This window comes from Squalius cephalus (assembly GCF_949319135.1).
Source record: "Squalius cephalus genome assembly, chromosome: 18".
Lineage (NCBI taxonomy): Eukaryota > Metazoa > Chordata > Actinopteri > Cypriniformes > Leuciscidae > Squalius > Squalius cephalus.
This window is the reverse complement of record NC_137139.1, coordinates 13,784,975-13,806,994: the sequence shown is the minus strand read 5'-3', so window position 1 is coordinate 13,806,994 and position 22,020 is coordinate 13,784,975. Positions and strand designations below refer to the sequence as shown.

General features: G+C 37.8%; 2 protein-coding genes across 7 annotated transcripts in view; both read left to right on the top strand.

The window, feature by feature from the left end:
- The window catches only part of sulf2b (sulfatase 2b), a 159,658-nt gene that overhangs the window by 27,681 nt on the left and 109,957 nt on the right, over positions 1-22,020 (top strand). For all 6 annotated transcript variants that reach the window (XM_079849781.1, XM_079849786.1, XM_079849775.1 and 3 more), the window contains one exon: positions 7,255-7,313. The gene's annotated coding sequence lies outside the window, so the exon portion shown is untranslated. The remainder of the gene's footprint in view (positions 1-7,254; positions 7,314-22,020) is intronic.
- haus8 (HAUS augmin like complex subunit 8) overlaps positions 1-22,020 on the top strand; it is a 194,425-nt gene that overhangs the window by 140,088 nt on the left and 32,317 nt on the right. The gene's annotated exons all lie outside the window — the stretch shown is intronic.

Genomic DNA, 22,020 nt, shown 5'->3' with positions numbered 1-22,020 from the left:
AAGGTCAGTAAGATGATTACTCTTGTGGGATTTCTGTGCTGTTTATCCTCTCTTTCCTCATCTGTTTTCCCCCCTTTCTCATCTGTTCCCAGAGTAAGTGTTGATAGGACCGTGCCTGCTTTTTAAATAAGATCTGGCAGTTGTGTTACATGTCCCTGAGATTGGATTTTGCCAAACTAATTTCCAATCTCTCTCCCTCACACACTCCATCTTTCACTTACTTACTCTTTCCCTTTTATCTTTTTTATGTTGGTTCGCAGCTACCCGATGGATTGATCAATGAATTTTAATTTGGGCCCAAGCATGATTTGTTAAAGTTTACTCAGGATGGAAAGGAGACACAGAGATGGGGAGAGGGAAGGAGAGATAATCATAGTGCGGCCTATGCTGGCATTCATTAAACCAGCCCGACTGGACTAGTCTAGCGGGGTTTAATTGGGTGCTTGAAAGGCCTCTGGAATCAATTGACTCTGAGAAAGGGATGAAGAGCGGATGAGAAATAGAAACAGTGATGGGATAGCAGATGGAATTAAAACCAGGCTGCCTGAAGGTTGCAACTCTCCTTGAATTGATTTCTGGACTTACGGAGGAAGGGCAGCAAAGTTTTTGCTAAAATCGAGACTGAGTAAACCCATATCATGCTTATTTCTGTGCTTCCAACGATCACCAGTTCCTGAAGTACTGTGGTCCTTAAAACCTTTGAATGTCATTGCATTTTAAAATATCAAACCAATTGGCATTCAAAATTTCACACGATTTTATCACAAATGGAGATAAAATGTATTGTGACACTCTGGTTGTCAGATGTTATCGGGGTTAATGTGATTAATTACACCTGTGGGTACTTTACTAGCAGTCCACTCTCATGTGACCCACGACATCAGTCATGTCACTGTTCTTCGCCATTTATGAAGATGATGACTCCTCTCCTGTGGCCTCATGGCACTGTGAAGTGCTCCTCAGATCCTAACTGTAGAATCTCAGTGGAAGTGGTACATTTTTCTTGAATGGTTTAATGAATATTCCAAAATTGTACATTTATTCATTTCACAAACTGCTTTTTGGAAATTATGGAATAGGGAAGTCGACATTTTCAGGCACAGGGATTGAAAAAAATGGCTCAAAAAAGGGAAGTTAGTTCTGAGAAAATGAAAAAGATAGATAGATAGATAGATAGATAGATAGATAGATAGATTTTTTTCTTTTTTTTTTGCTGATGCCATTTGGTTTGATATTTATATAATGATTTATGAAAGATTCATGATCTAGATTTAGATTCATTGTGCAGTGTAGACAGAGGTATGATTATGATGGGAGTTGTGGCGAGGGTCACTGATCAACTCGCGCTGTGTGATTGACAGCTCCAGCGAATATAAAGGGAGTAAGAATATAAAATGATATAAATATAATATATTCTTTGATCGCTTTCTGTATATAATTTAATCAGAAATTAAAGAACAGATTATTTTCATGCCACTGAGAGAAACAATGTTAGGTTGATTGTTTAGTCACTGGCTTGATTTACTGACGCATAAACAGCAATAAACAATTTTGAGACAAAGAACGTCTGACTGTACATTAATAATTACATATCAGAAATCACTGATCACCGATCAGGCATTAGATTTAACATAGAGACTTGTTGCATTACTGTCAGGTCCATATCTTACAGTAAAAAACTGTTTGTAAAACTGATTTACCAAGAATCCACAGTGAAATATACCAAACAAACAAATAATGCTCAACTGAGACATTCACAATGTTGAAAATAAATAACCACATTCCTAGCATTAGGATCATGTGGAATGTAATGTTATTTTTCGTCCAGTGATCCTGTATCTCTCTTCTTATTAACGCACAAGTGGGCGGGGCCAAAGATGTGATGATGTAGAAGTAGGCTTTGATTTGATACTGCAGAGGCGGTCTTTCATTGCACTATAATAACGCCATAATGAGACAGAATTCTAAACGAGTCTTTTCTGAGCTTGGATTCAATAAAATATGTTTTTGGACTAACAAGGACGTTTTGAGTTCTGAAACTTACAGGATGTTTTTACATTACAATGACCTCTTACATGTCAAAAGTTGAATGATTTCTTAAAGGTACAGCGGAGGATTTTCTTTTTCCGGGTGGATCATCAAGACTATTGGTCCTCCTAAGTGTCAATCATTCTGGTGATATGTTTACGTAAGGCCGTCGTACGTCCTCGTCCCTAGGTAGTTTTCGCTGTATGTGTATGTGTGGTGAGCTACGGTTTCAGCCATTCCTTTGAAAATGACTGAGGTTCGCAAGAGGAAAAAAGTCTACGAGGTGTATGAGAAGAAGAGAAAGGCCGCAGAAGATAGAAACAAGACCAGAGTGTTTTTGGGAGAATATTTCACACGATGGCGTGCGCTCAAAACACAGGTTGGGCTTCCCACTGATGCCTCAGTCACGAAGTTTCTACTCGACAGGTAAAGTTTGGCATGCTATTTGGAGAAATCCATTTAAAATCACTGCTAGTAAAAGTTAATGTAAGCTATGATTAGCGATGCTAGCCCTGGCACAAGTCACGCACCGCGTAGACACGGTAAACATCTCGATTTGCTCTCTCGTGCACATAGGCGTGGAGAGGGCGGTTCTTTTCTAAAATTCGGGAAAATCCTCCGCTATAACTTTAATTCATGACCACAACATACTGACCACAAACCTTTGAATGGTACTGTATATGTCTCACTAACACGTGCATTACTCCAGCTCGATCAGTCGGTCTAACTGTCTCACTCAAGAACACACTCATATTTTTACAGCGTGGCTCAGTACGACTGCAGGCAGGAGCTCTGGTGTGGTTCGCCATTTCTTTTTTTAAATTGCCCCACGGACCAGCAGTCATCAGCTTGTCTTACCAGGCTCAGCAACTATCTAAATTATTAATCTAAGTCTGGGAGCGTGGACACTTCACAAGAAAACCCCAGAGGCCAGACAGGTCTACTGTCCAGACAGAGAGACAGCGCATATCAGACATTTTACCCAGTATCTTTTTTTGATAAATGTAATGTAGGTTGGAGCAGTGGCCCTGTGGTTAGTGCTCCAGACATGAAAACCAATGAAAGAGAAGCAAGCTCAATTCCATCTCATATCGTGTACTGATCCCTCTCTTCTCCCTGATTATTTCCTGTCTCCTCTCAACGTACCCCTGTGTCCAAAACCTTAGACTATTCAATGACTGAACAGGCAGCGTTTGAGTATGAAGACGCCTATTAAAGAAACTTGTTTCACACTGGAAGTCAAATGCACCATAACGAATAAAAATAAAATGTGATCTACAGGAATATACATACTATTTTTTTCTCTCTCAGGTCAGTCCTATGCAGCTGATGTGCTGTTAATCGCTCGCGAGGTCGTCGTGTGTGTTTTCTTCTCTCTTCTCGGAACAAATGAGTCAGTATTTCTTAAGTGTTGTATTAATTTCTGGCTTGTTGAGGAAGCCGTGCAGCAGCAGGAATTAATTGCTTCTTTGCAGTGGTTATGTGAAGCAGCAGCATGCTGCGTGGTGATTAAAAGCGCTTCACATGGAATATGAATAAGAGCATAAATCACGCCGAGCGGTGGGCCGCGTAATGAGAGAAACAGCTCACGTGGCATGTCTGGGTCAATCCACTATCTCAGCGATTACTGAAGGTCATGGGAGGGAAGGAATCGAGATCAAGAAGATAGCAGCACATAAGGTTCATTACATGAACTGAAGTCAAAAAATCTGTAGCACTTTTGCATGTTTTGTTTTGCTTTTGTTTTGATTTGTGTATTTGTTTTATTTTGTGTATTTGTTTTGCTCTGCTTTTTGCTTTTGTTTGTTTGTTTTTGCTTAGCTTTTTGTTTCGCTTTGCTTTTTTTTTGCTTTTGTTTGTTTTTTGCTTTTGTTTGTTTTTTGGTTTGCTCCTAGATTTTTTTGGTTTGCTTTTTCTTTTTTTCTTTTTTTCTTTTTTTTTTTTTGCTTTACTTCAAAAGTCAGAATTGTGAGATATAAACTCACAATTCTGAGAAAAAAAAGTTTTTTTTCCCTCAGAATTGGACTTTATAACTTGCAATTCTGACTTTATAACTTGCAATTGCGAGTTTATATCTCAAAATTCGGAGGAAAAAAAGTCAGAATTGTGAGTTAAAAAGTTGCAATTATCTTTTATTTATTTTTTTCAATTCTATGGCGGAAACAAGCTTCTATAGTTTAGCTTTTTGTTTTGCTGTCATGTTATGCTTTGATTTTGCCTTTGTGTTTTTGTTTTTCTTTTAGGTTTTGTTCTGGAATAAAAAAAGCAGATAGTCCAGCATGTTTATGCATTTTACCTTTAAATTCTGTACTAGTGACATTTAAGGTGATCTTTAGGTTGTTGTATCACATTTCTGCTAAGTGTGATCTTCTTCAAGTACACCATTAGAGGCCTAGATCACAAAAATAGAACGAGAGATCAAGAAAGAGAGGAGAGAAATCATGACACATGGAAAAGGGTGACAGACAGACAGAAAGGGGATGAAAGCTGCCTGTGTATCAGCTTTCTCTCACCTATCCATCACCTTGGCGGCAGCAGGTCTGTGGTTGGGCCTGTTTGCTGTCACTGAAGCTGTAGTGAGGGAAGCAGCCATTTCACATCATTGATTTACATTAGTCAGAGAAGAAAGCAGAAGAATGACTGAAGGGAGTGACTCACACGCACACACACACAACCCCTTGTGTGCAGCCTTTTAATATTGCATTGGGTGTTTGGTGTCTGCTTTCTACTTGATGGGGTTTAATTTAATCTACGGTGGATAACTTTCTCTCTGTGTGGGGCTCTTTTCAACGCACTGACAATTACAGAGCGAGAAGAGAGAGGGGGCAGAAGAGGAGAAAAGCCAAAGTAACAAGACAGAAGATGGAAAAAGAAAAGGGGGATTATGGATGGAGGAAAACATAAGTGGGAAGAGGGAATGAGTGGAGGATTAGAGGAGAGGATGATGGAGTGACAGAGACAGAGATGTGTAAAGATGAAGAGGAGAGAGGGTCAGTGTGGGCTCATGGCTAGAGGCAGGATGAGCGTGTGTCTCCTGTCAATGTCACCTTAACATGTCTTACTGCTGCAGATAAAGAGTCTTTTCTTACAAAGACTCTCATTGAGTGGTTGACCTGATTGGTTCAGACCTCCCTTAATTGCTCAACTTTGTCCAGTAGTGTTGTATCATATAAGAACATTTTACTTCCTGACTTTTCTGCTTTAATAAGACCTGTATGTGTATGCATTGCATTTTGGCGAAGAATTATACCAAAGAATGATAGAAACTTTGATATTACTGAATTCTATTTATTTTCCAGGAAACATTTTAATAATGTGCTTTGACTTCAAGATAGTATATAACAATTTAAGGCCATAATTCTTTATATATATATATGTATAACACATCTGTTAAAATTTGTTTGTTTGTTTTTCTTCCAGATAATATTTTAATAATTTGCATTGGCTTCAAATAAAGTATTTAACAATATAAAAAGCTATTAAAAAAAAAAAAAAAAATTATATATATATATATATATATATATATATATATATATATATATACATACAATATTACACTTACTATCTTCCACAGTAAGAATGGTTCTTTATACATGAAAATATCTGCCTTTATATTTCAGAAAGTAGGTCCCTCACAGGGATAGAGAAAATAAATATTTTACAAAATGTACTTTTACAGCTGTCAAAATTAATTATTTTTAATATTAATAATAATAAATAATAATGAATTCATATTTATTTTGATAATGTATTCATTTATTTTCCGGGAAATTATTTAAAAATGTGCTTTGTTTTCAATACAGTGTATATAACAATATATAACAGTGTATATTAAATATATGTGAAAATATATATCTGCCTATATACTTCAGAAATGGGGTTCCTTTGCTACATCATCACTATATTTGGGGTTCTTGGGATCAAAGCACTTTGAAAACCCATCATAGAAATTATAGAAATTTGGGGATGTGCTCTTTTGACATAGCAACCACCCAGAACACCCTAGCAACACATTAAAACCACTCAGAACACCGTAGCTACAAGATGGCAACACCCAGGAACCCACCCATCTGTGCGGTTAAACAGATCCAATGGAGAATGAAGGGACATTATTTGAGGATAGAGACTGGCGATGACATCAGGATACGTCGCATCATGCCAGGCTTGACCATGTTTAATCCACATGACATCACAGTACCCTTTGACCCTGACTCTAATACATTTTGTTAACCAAATTTCACACATTTCAGAATAGCGCACAAATGCGTCTACATCTCAACAACTGGCTTCTTGAGGCCGAAAAGAACACCAGTTCAACCCTGCTTTTGTCTCGGGTGAATGGTGGGCCACTAATTACCTCTCCTCCCCTTTCAGTGTTTGCTCTTCTGTAATACAGCTTAACATATTCACATCCCACCCTAAAGATGTTCATGAATATGCACAAGCCCCGTCAGTTTAATCCTCGTGATTGACAGGTTGACATCTTAATCAGAGTGATTGATGGAGCGCTGATTCCATTGGTTTGGGACATCTCCTCCTCGTCCCTCCCTCCCTCTCTCTCCTCATACATTCCTATGGCCGTTCCCACACTGTCATTAGCCATCACGCTAAATAACTTAACCTCCCTCGCTAAGGTCTCTTTAAGCTCTCGTCCTGATTGCTCCGTCTGAATAAACCTGTCGCGCTCTGTTTTGCGTGAGTGTGTGTGTTTGTGTGTGTTTTTGTGGTGTGACGCTCACTAAGCCCCCCTGCTCTGGTAATTGGACCTGCTTTCTCTCAGCGGCCTCCGAGCGCAGTAGGAGCTGGCAGTGCGGCGGGGGGGAAAAAAAGAGGCCAGAAAGTCATTCTGCGCGTCCAAATGCACTGCACAAATCCATGACATCAGTATTCTGGTCAGACTTCAGTTCAGACACAAAGAAAAGAAGCGAAAAAGGAGGGGAAGGCAAGAGAGAGAATACGAGAGCGAAAAAGAGGCACGCACAAAAGTCTTTTGACTAGGAATTAAATGTGGCCCGTAGCTGGCTCTTTTTTTTTTTTTCACACCATGTCTTTTAGTACAAATAAGTTTCAAGCTCACAGAACAGAAAAATCAATTGCCGCCATTTAGAGCATACAGCTGAAAAAAGACACTGAAAAGAGTTTGACACACACACACACACAAAAACATGATGAAATAAACGCTTTAGTTTTAAATGGGTTTTGTGACTTTTCCTCCTTGTTTTTCAGAACACGGTGGAACCAGACACAACTAGAACAGCCGTGAGCCTGATACTCTGGACCGGCAGGTGAGTGACAGGATGATGGACAAATGACACAGGCACTTATTAAAAAAAAAAAAGCTGCCCTCTTGTATTGGACCCTCCCAGCTATATTTGACATGTTAATCATTCTTTAGATTGGATAGATAAAAAAAAAAAAAAAAAACGGCAGTGGAACCATGGCATATTGAAGGTGGTGATATAATAACCTGTCTCAAAGTGTTTTGACACTTAATCTGCACTTAAAATAATTTAAATTGTATTACATTAGATACAATACAGTATATCGACCCCAGTGTAACAATAAAAAAACAAGTTTGGGGTCACTTTTGGAAAGAAAGAAGTCTGTTATTTTCACCAAGGCTGCATTTATTCGATCAAAACTACAGTAAAAAAAAAACAGTAATATTGTAAATATCATTAATAACTGTTTTCTATGTTAATATATTTTAAAATGTAATTTATCCCTGTGATCAAAGCTGAATTTTCATCATCATTAAAGGATCATTTATATTTGAACAACTTTTTTATGTTCTAGTCATCTAGTGCAGTTTTATTTCTTTATTTTACATTTATTGTACGTTTGAAAGTGTCAGGATTTTTTGTTACGTTGTATTGCATGGTACAGACTCATTACTATGTTCATATGCACTTAAAGAATGCTGAGATTAACAGGGTGCATGTCCAAAAACGTACTATAGTACATATCCAAAAACATTGTACAAAAACACCATGATACTTTGTGTGAGAGATTGAAGGAGAGCGTGTTATGATGTCTACGTAGCAGATAGGAATCGTTGATGCATGAGGAAAAACTGAAATGACGGTATAAATATATGAATGAAATAAAAGGGGTGAAAGTAGGACACGGGGTCAGAGCTCTGTGGGGTTCTCAGCTACAAACACACGCACACAGCACAACCTTTTTGCATGGTAGATCGACCCTCACTGAAAACACACAAATGCTTCATTACTTCTGCCTCATAGACACTTACAATGTCCTGACAAAGAATGACCTCACACACATACGGACACACACAAACACATACACATACAATACCAGTCAAAGTTTTGACACACCTACTTATCGATTTTATTAGTATTTTCAACAAAAATGGAAGTATTGGAATTTATATTTGTCTACAAAACTAAGAATTTACGCATTTAAAGGCCTTTTTAAAGGATCAGCCATGGTCACCATTCACTTTCATTGTATGGAAAAGAGCAGCTTGGACATTTTGCTAAATATCTACTTTTGTGTTCCACACAAGAAATGGATTTAGAATTTTTTTAGTCAAAAATAAAAGTTCTATGATTCAACTTATTATGATTCTGCATACATTTTTGGTCAAGATCTTGTATTGACAATGAAAATCTACTCCAGCACGTCCTTCCAAGACTTTCAATAAAGTTAATGTCTAGACTAAGCTACAGTACTGTGAAAAGTTTTAGGAACTTGTGTAAAAATGCTCAAAGTGAGGATGCTTTCACAAATAATGTCATAAATAGATTTTATTGATCAATTACCGGTAACTTCCGTTAATTAAACCAAATCAGTATTTGGTGTGACCACCCTTTGCGTTTAAAACAGCTTTTGTCATAGGTTGGCTACACTTGCACATAGTTTTTCAGGCATCTTTGCAGAAGGTTTCTTCAAGCGTCTTGCTGCTGTTCTTCTGGATTTAGTCTGTCTCAGTGTTTCTGTTTCTTCATGTAATCACAGACAGACTCGATGATGGTGAGATCAGATCATACCGGCTGTTGTCAGACTCCTTGTGCATACACAAATCTCACTGGATTATTACAATTAATGGCAAAAAGAATGTTTGGAAATGGAAACTGATATTTCCGACTGACACACTACAGCGAAAGATATAAATAACTAGCTTAATTTTTTTGTTGAAAGTACTAATGTGTCTAAGACTTTTGCATACTATAGTATTGTATTGTTTTCCTCATTGCCAATTTACATGTTTAATAACTTGAATATGGCAGTGAGGGGGAAAATGCGTGTGGAAAGTGTGCAAAGAAAAATAATGTGAAAGCATGTGCAATAAGCCTTACTCACAATATATATAAACTTATATCTAAATATATACTTTGGCAGGTCTGATTCAGTCAAGTGTGTCTAAATTTTGACTGGTAGTCAGGTCAACCCGGAGGTCAGTGAACTTTCCCCTACGATTGAATCCTAGGCTTTCTGTGAATGCTTGGATCAGTTCTGTTTATTCCTCCCACACTCCCCTCTATATCCCACACCCACCCAGCAAAAAGATGAGAACATATTCAAAGATTCCTCTGATAAAGATCTCCCTCTCTCCGTCTCATACACACCCACAGGCTCACACAATGTGCATATGGTTTCAATCTTTCCAGCTGTCCCACAGTTGCAGTCACGAGAGGCCATCCTGGAACAGTACACTGTCTGTGTGTGTGTGTGTGTGTGTGTGTGTGTGTTGTCTCTGAATATGAAGAGTAGAAAAAGACATCGGAGGTTAGAGGAGTGGAGGATAGAGGCAATGGGTGAGAAAGAGACGCGGTCTGTTTTGTCTCCCAAGGTTTCTGTCTAAGTCTCACATTCTCCTTCACACACACAAGCACACATACTCTCTAGGGATGAGATATGCTCTAGAAAGCAGGCATCCTGATTTCCCAGCAGGCTGTGCTAATGGCACATCAGGTTCAATCTGCCCCTCACTCTGTTTTGTTTCATTTTAGTTTCGCCCTGTCTCTGTGAGGTTACTGTACATTTCTCAGTCCCAGTTCTGTGGTGAGCGGCGACTGGCTTAGTTGTAGTCTGTTCCAACTTCACACCAAGTTTACATGCACTATATTTCTATTTTCATTCACACTAAGCGGTTTGGGTGAAAAGTGTAATGGACCCCAAAAAATCTGAACCATCTGACCCAACAGAGAAGTGTTATCAGAGATCATGCCAGTAAATGTGCATCAACCACAGTCAGTGTTTAAAAACATGATTTTGACATTTTATTTTGTCATACTAAATGCTGCATTGTCATGCTGGTGACCCTCTATAAAACTTCTTGTATTGCTAATAAACAAATTGTTCAAATTATGTATTACGCCAGGCAATAAGACGGAGAGAAGACAAACTTGTATGAATGGGCAATTTATAGCTGTTTTTAAACTATCTGTACAAATACTTTCCCCCTCGAAACTGCAAATAACCTCCATGTCCGCCACATTATAAACATTTTTCCACTTTATTTCTTTTTATTTCCTTTCACCTGGTTTGGAGGGTATAAATAACTCCTTCAGAGACATGAGTCAGTGTACTTGTTTTCTTTTGGTGTCAGGAACATCCTTCTCTTTTGTAAAAAAAGAAAAGAAAATGTTACAAGGACAGTTCTTGTTGTTTGTCTACCACCAACCCCCTCATCAGATGTGCCAGGGCTCTTTAAAGCTGGTAAAGCATCCGTAGGTGTAAGTTTGAGCTGTCAGTCAAGCTCCACGACGCAGTGACTGGCAGATGGACCCTGTTTTCTAATAAGGACATTCCTCTTTCTTAATTGGGCACATTGTTGGTGGCGACCGGTACCCAATCTAATACTCATACAAAAAAACAAAATAATGTATAATCTTGAAAATCCCACTAGAGAGCCAGAACTAATCCATCATTCTTTTTCTAAAGGTTATTTTTGGAGAAATAGCGCTCCTTTGAGTGTGTGTCAGCAGAAGTGTTGGTTGAGGCGAGATGTGGGAGGATGTGGGATGAACAGTGCGTGTGTTTTTTTAGGAGAACTTTAAGTGTGTGTTTTAATAGAGCAACAAAAAAAGTTTTTGGTTTGTGGTTGATTATTATTTCTGAAAATTGCATAATTTTGTGTTCGGACAAAGCATTGGGCTTCTTAATTTAGATTGGCTTCAGCAAGTGTCCTGCAGTTATGTATTGGTGTGTGTGTGTGTGTATGATTTACTGTACGTTTGAGTGTGTGAGATGAGAGGAGGGGCCGTGACCCATCCCGCAGTGCTGTTTGTATTTTTCCGTGGTCTGCTGCCGTAAGGACGTGTAGAGATTTGTTACCTAGGGTACCATTTATCATAGTAACAGTGTCGTGCAGGGGCAACATGGGAGGAAACCAATCATCCATCATATACATGGCCTGTCTCCACAGCAACACCACGGCCCGTGACCAGAGTCGGAAGGGCTGCTGGGGGATTGAGTGGATCACTTAGGCTATGTTCAGACTGCAGGCAAATCGGAGTTTTTCTCAAATCAGATCTTTTCAGGTAGACTGCCCACGCTATTAATTGCAAGTAATCAAATAAGATTTGTGTGTCCAAACATAACCAATGTATCTCCATGGGTTGCTTTGGTAATGACGTAGGCGTACCCACGTTTCTGACGAGGCTTTCAAAACAAATGCAGGAAAAATGGAGGTGCATCGTATCCCCCTCTCCAAATAAGCAGCTAGCCCGCACTGATGTCATCAACATGGGTGGGGGGAGGTGCTAAATCAGATACAATACATGTGTACAATAACAATTTTCGGGAAAATTTCAATAGTACATTGGGTCATTTTCGGTACATTTGTCATTTAATGAGATCTACTAAATATTTGTAGTGCCGAGAATTTTCACGTGAATAAACGCATAGATCCGCAAATGTAGCTTGTGTACTTTAATGGTCTAGTGGTAGAACTTTTGCCAAGCGTGTCAATATCGACCCTGCCAAGAAGTGGTGGGGACATGTCCCACCCGCAAATACGCCTATGCCTTGATAGCTGTTATAATGCACAGTGGTGTGTGCGCTGTGGAAGATCAACTGTCTCGTTGGTGTTACACAGTGTTTTTTTTTGCGTTTCTATGTCAACACTATCAACGCCGAAATGAATCTGCAGCAATCAGGTGGTACAAGAGCTCTGTAAGTTATGTTACTTTTTATTGTAATGTTATGTGCTTTGAGACATGAGGTAGTTTAACATCGTCTCATGACGCTCTGCAGACTCCGCTGTGCTCGTTCATGTGTTTTGAAGGAGGCGTGGCTTTGGAGACTCTCTGTAGAGAGGGCGGGATCTCATGCTATTCAATAAGAACTGAATCATAATACCACATAGCGATAATCAAAAACAATTATACGAGGTGCACATCAAAAAAGCACACAACGATCATGAAATATGAATTAAAATTAGAATTAAATAAAAAAACTAAATAAAAATAATATATAAATACACCCACACATTGCAGTTGCAGTTTAGTAATCAGATAGTGACTGAAAAATAAAGCATTTTAACTACTTTAATTAAAATGCTGTTTTAGTGTTATTTAAGTAGTTACGATAACTTTTTTAGCAGGCAATATGAAGCACTTCTGTCTCTTCTACTAAGTGTCTGGGTGATTTATTTTTGAGTATGTAGACTTTGCACAACCCTGCAGCAACTGGGTCTTTGTAAACAATCTACTTGAATCCTTTGAGCCCTGACTCTCTCTCTCTCTCTCTGTGTGTGTGTGTGTGTGTGTGTGTGTGTGTGTGTGTGTGTGTGTGTGTGAGAGAGAGTGTGAGAGAGAGAGAGACAGAGAGAGCCCCCCTTCAGGGTGTGATTGTGAGTATAGTATTTTTGGCAGTAACTAAGGCCATTATACCAGCAAGAGTGTGGAGGAGAGAAAGTTTGAGCTCTTTTTCACTGTGTCCACCAGGAATAGCAGTCACCCCAGGGGTCTCAACGAGACTTATTTCCCCAGTTGCTTGGATCACTCTACCAGCAACGTCCGCTTTTACTAGTCCATAAAAGAAATGTGGAGTAGGGTGAATCTAACTGAAAACAAAATCAAAAGGAAGTAATGAGAAATTATATTTTGTAGTAAGAAAATGATGTCTAGGACAATTCATGTTTAAGTTGTTGCATTTTTTAAAATTACAATATATATATTTTTTTTTTTGTCCAAACAAAAAAGTGGCATCTGCCATCTACCAGTGTTCATCTTTTGATAAACAAATTGAACACAATTAATATTCATGACCCAAGGAGATTCTTACAATATCTGCGTGCTGAACCGCTAAAAGAAAATAATCTTCCTGAAGAGATGAGATGTAAATGAGATGTAAAAACTGTGATTTTAACCAGGATTTATGCCACACAATTCTTATACATTAATCTTTGCATTGATCAATAACTAAAAGGACATTACTATATTTGGTTTAAGATCTTTATTTGTCATTGTACCGAGTCAGTGCACGGGCTTAGTTATTTGGCTTAAGGTTAAAACATTAAAACCAGTTAAAATTCCTCTTTGGCTAAAATGTGATTTTTAGAAACAGCTTAAATTGTCAAAGTTCATTTTGTAATTAAGATGACTTGAAATGTTTAGTACCTTTAGTGTGTTGTGGGAATGGACCAGCCTAGTGACAATGAGATTCAAACAGGAAGTTGATCTCTTTTAATGGGAATTCTAAAGGAAATGAGACTGTACCAACTTTGATGTATTAGAGGGGACATAGGAAAATGTGATGTCTTGATTAATGTGATTTTTGTTTAATATAATTCTTTTTGCATTAACTAAAATTGATCCATAGCTCTAAATTGAGTTAAATGTATTGTGTTCATTCCAGGGTTTGTGTTGTTACTGTTGTGAAAATTTGTATGGTTTTGTTTCCCCTTTTTGTTTTCATGGTGCTGGTCACCTCCTATAAATTCAGTGTATGTTTTATCTAGTGAGAGTCTTGTTACCTATTGTACCCTGGTTTTAATTTTTGTAATTTTAAGCTTTTAAATATCTACTCATTTTCTTTTCTTTTTTTTTTTTTAAATAAATAAGCATATTTAATTAAATGCAGTGCAGTAAATGCAGAATATACATGAAAATTGTGTAATGTTGTGGGATGCTTGACAACAAAGTTAATGCAAAACAATCTGAATATTCCTAAAATAGACTTAATTTTCTTCAGAAAATATAATTGATGCATTGAATTTATCTTTTGGTTTTGGGGTATCATATTACCGGGCATTTCTTGACAGTGTTTGTGAGATTGTTTTTTATGAGAGAGGGTGGGGAAGAGGAGGGTCATTCTGGACTCTGTCTTTAATAAATAAACAATAAAGAAGCCAGAGCTTCTCAATCCCTTTTATATCTCCTGTGACATTCTGATGGATTACACGGCCATCTGCAGCAGAATCTCTCTGTGTGTGTGAGAGGGGAGGGGGTGAGCCATATTTTACACACATACATAAATCCAGACAGGCAGTGCTTTGTTATGCGCGTTTGTCAGCAGGCCATTTGGGTTAAAGGGTGTGAGAGACAGGTGAGCAGGTTGAGGGTTGTGCATACAGAACAAAGATGGACGACAGATGAGTGATGGGACAGAGAGAGATGCTTCAGAGAGTAAATGAGTGATTGAGTGTATGAACTTCCTTAATTAATCAGATCCTTTTAATGAGTCAGATCAAAGGTTCATGTATAATTAAAAAGCAGAGCAATAATGCACCTGCTTCATTGGGAATTATGGATGTGTGAGGGCAAGGGGAGAAGAGAAGAGAAGTGGATTCTCTGAGTAAATCTCATAAAACCATGTCATATTTCATCCCAAAATCCAAACTAAGAAATGGTGCTATATTATATATTATATTATATTATATTATATTGATCAAAGTCTAAATTGACTAAACGCTTAATAGTCATGAAAATAATGTCACAATGCTAAATCAATCAATCACTCTTTTTTGATTTTGGGTTTAAAGGTGACCCGTAAATGTTTTCTTGAGATTCACCCACATATAAACCAACTAGTCTAGAAACTATAAAAGTCTCACTGTCATATTATGCCCCAAGGGTTTCTTTCAGGGCACAACCTTTTTCAATTTATCATCTTGAACTTTAACTCTGAACGCCTGGCCTTGACCTCCATCACCATCCACATCATCAATCTGCCGTGCGCTCAGGGTCCTTTCTGTCGTCATGCCCCAAATATCAGCAGGATGTTTTCTGAACCAGTAGACACCACATATTTTACCCTTGTTATTAAATTGTCTTTTAATTTGGCATCTCTCTTTTCAAATTGATTGCTTTTGAAATTGCCCCTCAGGAAGATAGAAATCATTGGTAAGGTAATTATGTTAATATGTCTGCAGTCCGGTGAGGAAAGAGCCTCTCATCCACGTCTCACTTCGTGCGCTTGAGCAGCTGTCAGAAAAGAGACTTCAAGAGTAGACAAGTTTGGAGATGAAAAAATGGCCTTATTTTCCTAAAGGAATGTTTTAAAAGACGGATTTAAGCAGATCAAGCGTTTATCACAGGATTATATAAATTGTTGCTGAATGTCATTTGAATGCATTTATATGATATGATAATCTGATATAATTTGCTCTTTTTGTGGTTCATTTCAGCACAAAGGGCTTTATATTGCAGATGACTGACTCCTATCCAAGACTGTCCAAACAAGTTTTCACACACTAAACACAAGTCTGAGCCTTTGCAACTGACATTTGTTTGGGTTTTTTAAACGGACACACCTTTTGGAAAGGTTATATACAGCAGACATTTACTGGATTTCTTCTTTGTTATCTTGTTTATTGGTTAGGACAGCCAGGCCATGCACACTACTTACCCGACCACGTCTCTGACACTCTCTGGATTTTAAACATTGGAATAATCCTGTTATCCTGAAGCGTAAGAATAGAAAGTCTTATCTTGAGTTATACTAAACAACCTATGAATATTACTAAACAGTAATATTCAACAAAAGTATGTAAGAAATAATTGATTAGTCAATCATTCCGCTTATATTGCCATATGCATGGTATACAGGTGCTGGTCATAAAATTAGAATATCATCAAAAAGTTGATTTATTTCAGTAATTCCGTTAAAAAAGTGAAACTTGTATATTATATAGACTCATTACATGCAAAGTGAGATATCTCAAGCCTTTATTTGTTATAATTTTGATGATTATGGCTTACAGCTTATGAAAACCACAAAATCAAAATCTCAGAAAATTAGAATATTACATGAAATCACACAGTAATTACACAGTAATCCCATGGTCATTGAACCAGGTTTTGGTTATTTTGGCAGTGTGGGCAGGTGCAAATCCTGCTGGAAAATGAAGGAAGCATGAAGTACTCTGAACATGTCCTGGTGGACGGCTGCGTTGACTCTGGATTTAATAAAGCACAGTGGACCAAAGTCCTCTTTTCTGATGAGAGCAAATGTTGCATCTCATTTGGAAACCAAGGTCCCAGAGTCTGGAGGAAGAATGGAGAGGCACACAATCCAAGATGCTTGAAGTCCAGTGTGAAGTTTCCACAGTCTGTGTTGGTTTGGGGAGCCATGTCATCGGCTGGTGTTGGTCCACTGTGCTGTCCACTCAACACAGCCGTCCACCAGGACATTTCCAGAGCACTTCATGCTTCCTTCAGCAGACAAGCTTTATGGAGATGCTGACTTCATTTTCCAGCAGGATTTGCACCTGCCCACACTGCCAAAAGAACCAAAACCTGCTTCAATGACCATGGGATTACTGTGTGATTTCATGTAATATTCTAATTTTCTGAGATTTTGATTTTGTGGTTTTCATAAGCTGTAAGCCATAATCATCAAAATTATAACAAATAAAGGCTTGAGATATCTCACTTTGCATGTAATGAGTCTATATAATATACAAGTTTCACTGTTTTAACGGAATTACTGAAATAAATCAACTTTTTGATGATATTCTAATTTTATGACCAGCACCTGTATGTACCTTATTGTTCAAAAGTTTGGAGTTTTTTGTAATGTTTTTTTAAATAATTCTCTTCACCAAAAGCTGTTTATTTGATCATAAATACAGTAAAAACAGTAATATTGTGAAATATTATTTAATACTAAAATAACTCATTTCTATTTTAATATATTTTTAAAAAGTAATTTAAAAAAATGTGATGGCAAAGCTGAATTTTCAGCATAATTACACTAGTCTTCAGTGTCACATGATCCTTCAGAAATCATACTAATATGATGATTTGATGCTCAAGAAACATTTCTTATTAATGTTGAAAACAGTTGTGCTGCCTAATATTTTTGTGCAAACTGTCATACTTTTTTTTTCCATGATTTTTTGATGAATAGAAAGTACAATAGAGCAGCGTTTATTTGAAATAGACATTTTTTTTTAACAATGTAAAAGTCTTTACCTTCACCTTACCATGCATCCTTACCGAAAAGTATTAATTTGGTACTGGTACTAAAGATTTAAAAGTTTTCATCCCTAAAATGCTATTATGTCCTTACATCACTGATTAAAGGGATAGTTACCCCAAAAAATGAGAGAGGGTAAATGATGACAGAATACAGCCCGAGCTGCCATTACAGCTTCATATAAACATGTCAAATTGAGCTACAATGTGGCTAACCTGTAACCTTTGCATAGACCAGTTATAGAAAATTAACATCATTGGATCTGAATCAAAAATTCAACAATGTATGATAGCAAATATATTGGTTATTATTTTAATTCACAGTAGACACAAACATGAATGATCCCTTCAGACCAGACAAGACCCAAGTCTTTTTGCTTCAAGGTAGTGCCAGTCTCACTCCCTGATATTTTTTCATTTGCAAAGCTCTTCTTTTGTGCTCCGGTTATCTTACGTTAATTAAAGACTTTTGTGATTGTACCTCAAGATTAAAGATAGAGAGAAATAAGAACATAATGGGATTCTTTTCTTCTTTCTTTTTCACTCATAATTCCTTGTGTCAGCAAGTCAGGAAGAGTTGTTAAAATTAGGGACGTGTGAAATGATATTCAAGCTCCAAGAAGAGTTGTCGGAGATGACAAAGTACAGGCAGGGAATGATCAATGATGAATGCAGTTTGATGCACAGTATTGATTCGGAGCCAAAGTGAGTGTTGCTGTGATTTAGTCTCAGGTGTGGTTGATCCAGAGTGGGCTTAGAGCTGGTATTGATCTCTGAACTACCTGAAGGCTCCTGCCCGCCTGTGTCTGAAGCAGTGGTGCAGAGGAATGGAAGGACCCTCCATCAAAGTCACTTGTAATGCATTTCTGGGATGAAGAATGAAATCACACAATTTTAGAAATCGTATGTGGTTTTGATGAAAGGATTCGCGGGTGGATACTTTTGGGGTACGTTCCAATTGCTCGATAGTGCATTGTGAAGTGTACTTCACTGAGCATTTGGCCAAATTAAGTAAGATTACAAATCACAGGGAGTCTGAAAGGCTAACTTTACCCTCCATTCATTGTTCACCATCTCAGTACTACACAAAGTTAGGCTACAGTAAATTAGGTGAAATGTATTTAAGAGGTGCAGCATTTTTATTCAGATAAATTTGTTTCAGATGTGATTTTACAAAGTTGTTTAAGAGTTTGGGACATACCTAAACAGAGTGGTTATTCAGATAGAAACACATCTATCATTGAGGTCTGAGTGAACTGATGTAAAAAGCAACAAGGCGGACTCAGCGTTTTAATATAATAAAGGCTGGAACTGTTATTTATGGCACCCACCACCACTTACCATGAGGGCAGAGCGTGACTGAACTTCTCAATTTTGACGGAGAGGCTGATGCCATAAAACATGCTGTAAACCACCCTAGTTTGAAATATAGAAATGGCTCGTATTGTGCATAAGTGTGTGGAGTATGTACAGTTACTGTGTTCATCCCTGAAGGGGACTGTGAGAAGAAAGGTTTGATGTAGAGAGAATATGTTTTCATGCACAAAACTTGATCAGCTAACCTTGCAATTCTCAATTAAATTAAGCTACATCAGCCTGATCTCACGGCAATTCGTACGAATTCTACGAGGTGGCTAATTCGTACGAATTCATACGACCTCACTCATATGAATTAGTACGATTTTTGCTAAATTGTACATATTGTACGAATTGCCCAATTCGGATGAATTCATATGAATGACCTACCCCTGACCCCGCCCCTAAACCTACCCATTACGTGGGTTTAGACAAATCGTACAAATTCGTACGAGTGAGGTCGTACGAATTCGTACGAATTAGCCAACTTTTTATCACTCGTTCGAATTCGTACGAATTGGTCGTGAGATAGCGTTGGCTACATTTGATTCTTGAAATCAAACTAATTAATTCTAATTAAATTATGTGAATCTTTATTGAAAGTTGAATGTTGTCTAGTATGTCATCATTTGATTTGTAGTAATATGTTGGTTTGTTGTAACTATGCCAGTTCTTCAATATCTGTTGATGTTTCTCAATACTGTTAACCATGAACTGTTGATATGCAAATGAGCAGAGATGGATATTTATGGGCTTGTGCTTCTCCTTTGTTTATATCTTATTAAATAAAATCATATAAAGTCATTTTAAAAGACTCACACTCTTTGCCCTCCACCCTCACCACTGGGGCTCCACAGGGATCGATGTTAGGCCCGTTTACCTTTTCCTATGGTGATTATGTAACATCATTCTGTCTAATTTTAGAGACAGAGGCATATGTTTTTACACTGTTGTGCCCACCACCCCTACCACCACTACAGTCTTCCCACTATTGTCTCAGCTAGCCTTTGTGATCTGCTTTTTAGTAGCTTTACCCCACCATAAATAACTTAAAAATTTTAACCTGGACAAGCAACTATCCTTTATCTCTTTAAAGTTATAACACTCTCTCAATAAGATAAAATCTCACAACACAACTCAAAATCTTATTGGAATCACGTTTATCTTTATATGAAATCTTTATAACAAAAGAACATTAGTCAGAGCAATTATCTGGAATGGTAGTTGAAATAGAGATGGCAAAGCTCTTTTTCTCATTTCACTGTGAATCTGTGCCCTCTCCTCTGTAGTGACCATTCGTCACGGTACACCAATGTCATTTCCTGTTCCCAATTTTGGCAACTGTGCCTTTGCCTTGTGCCCCCTCTTTCCAATACAGACAGATGACAGCAATCCATCACCACTGTTAGCCTCATATCTGCAGGCTACGAGCGTGAATGAGCAAAATGAAGAGTTTGTTGATCTTTTTCCATATCTCTCTCCCTCTGTCTCTCTCTTGCTGCTTTGTCTTTGAGCCGTCCTCTGTGTTTCCTGTGCCATGGGTATTTATTGTGGGAACGGCTGCGGCCTGCGAGTAGAGTTAGCTTACATGAGAATACACACCCACATGTTATTCTCCCCTTTCCCTAGATGTGTGCATACACACCTCCATCATGGAGTCACATATAATCATTCACTTCATTACTTAGTCATGATTTTCCTGCACTGTTGGCCAATTCAGCAAAGGAAAGTCTCATAGAATTAAAGGGTTATATCACTCAAAAAGGAAAATTCTGTCATTATTTTTTTCAACCTAATGTTGTTCCAAACCTGTACCACTTTTTTCTTTTGTGGAACATAAAGGAAGATACTTTGAGAAATGTGTATTCAAGTCAAAATGTAAAATATTAAGCTGTTTTTAACATAATAATAATAATAATAATAATGAGAAATGTTTATTAAGCATCAAATCATCATATTAGAATGATTTCTGAAGGATCAGGTGACACTGAAGACTGGAGAAATGATGCTGGAAATTCAGCTTTGATCACAGGAATAATTACATTTTAAAATGTATCCAAATAGAAATCAGGTATTTCAAATTGGAAGAGTGCTTCACAATAGTACCGTGCATGTGGTGTGCATACCTTACCAACCCCAAACTTTTGAACTGTAGTGTATAAATAGCAAAAAAAAACTTTTTAAATTAAATTTAAATAACTATATTAGATGCTTGAACAGTGAAATTACGAAATCGTGCTTGAGTAGCTAAAAGCGTTTGCGTTGTGTAGAGTATATTTCAGATTTAAGCAAATTCACTCATGGCCATGGATCCAGAGTTTAATATAAGAGACGAGAATCACTGGAAAGAAAATAATGGAGGAGCAGTTCAGCATGAACTGATTTAATAACCGAAGCTTTCCTGCTTATCTCTCAACCAACAAATCCACTATTCACCCAGAAGGCAAAAACCTTCCCACAATGCCACTCTACTCGATTACTGTAAATAATAACCATTGAGTCATGGCCATCAGTTCAGAGAAAGCATACCTTGACAAAAATCAGAGGCAATCATTTCCGGCTGGAAAACCTGAGGACGCATAGATTTTTAATTTATTACGCACCTTGTACGTCGAGGTGACAGTCTGTCATCGCTTTTAAATACAAGCGAGCTTTTTAGAGCAAAAAGGATCAGGTCTTTCTGCTGAGTCAGGGCTGGTACCCTGCAGGCCACTGTAGCAGAGCTGTATTCATTACCTTCTATTCCTCTGAGACATGAGCTTTATTAGAGAGCGACAGGCGGGTGGGGCAAGAGTTGAACCAAACGGAAATGTTGAGGGTAGAGCCGGGTGCTTTATTATCAGGAGAAGAGCAGAGGAAGACAGGGTGCTATATAATGAAAAACAAGTTCAGATTTCTAATGCAATTGACATCTGAGAGACAGGAAGAAAGATTAACAATTAAGATTTCTACTCTAATCTATATGATAAAAAAACTTCAAAATGTAGCGTTGACACCACTTCCAACTCAACCATTCATTGCGTGCGGCGCTGCTGCTTAGCTGACCTTGGCATTTCACTTGGATTTATGGGTCAGCGTAAGCCTTTGACCAGTCATATTTCACTCTGTTAACACATCAGCAAAGCATGACTGAACACAGTTGTGTCTTGTCATTTGTTTTGGTTACGAGTAGTATGGACTACGTCTATGGTGTTCATGTGGTGCAATTATGTTTGAACTGCACAGAAAGAGCATTTATACTCCC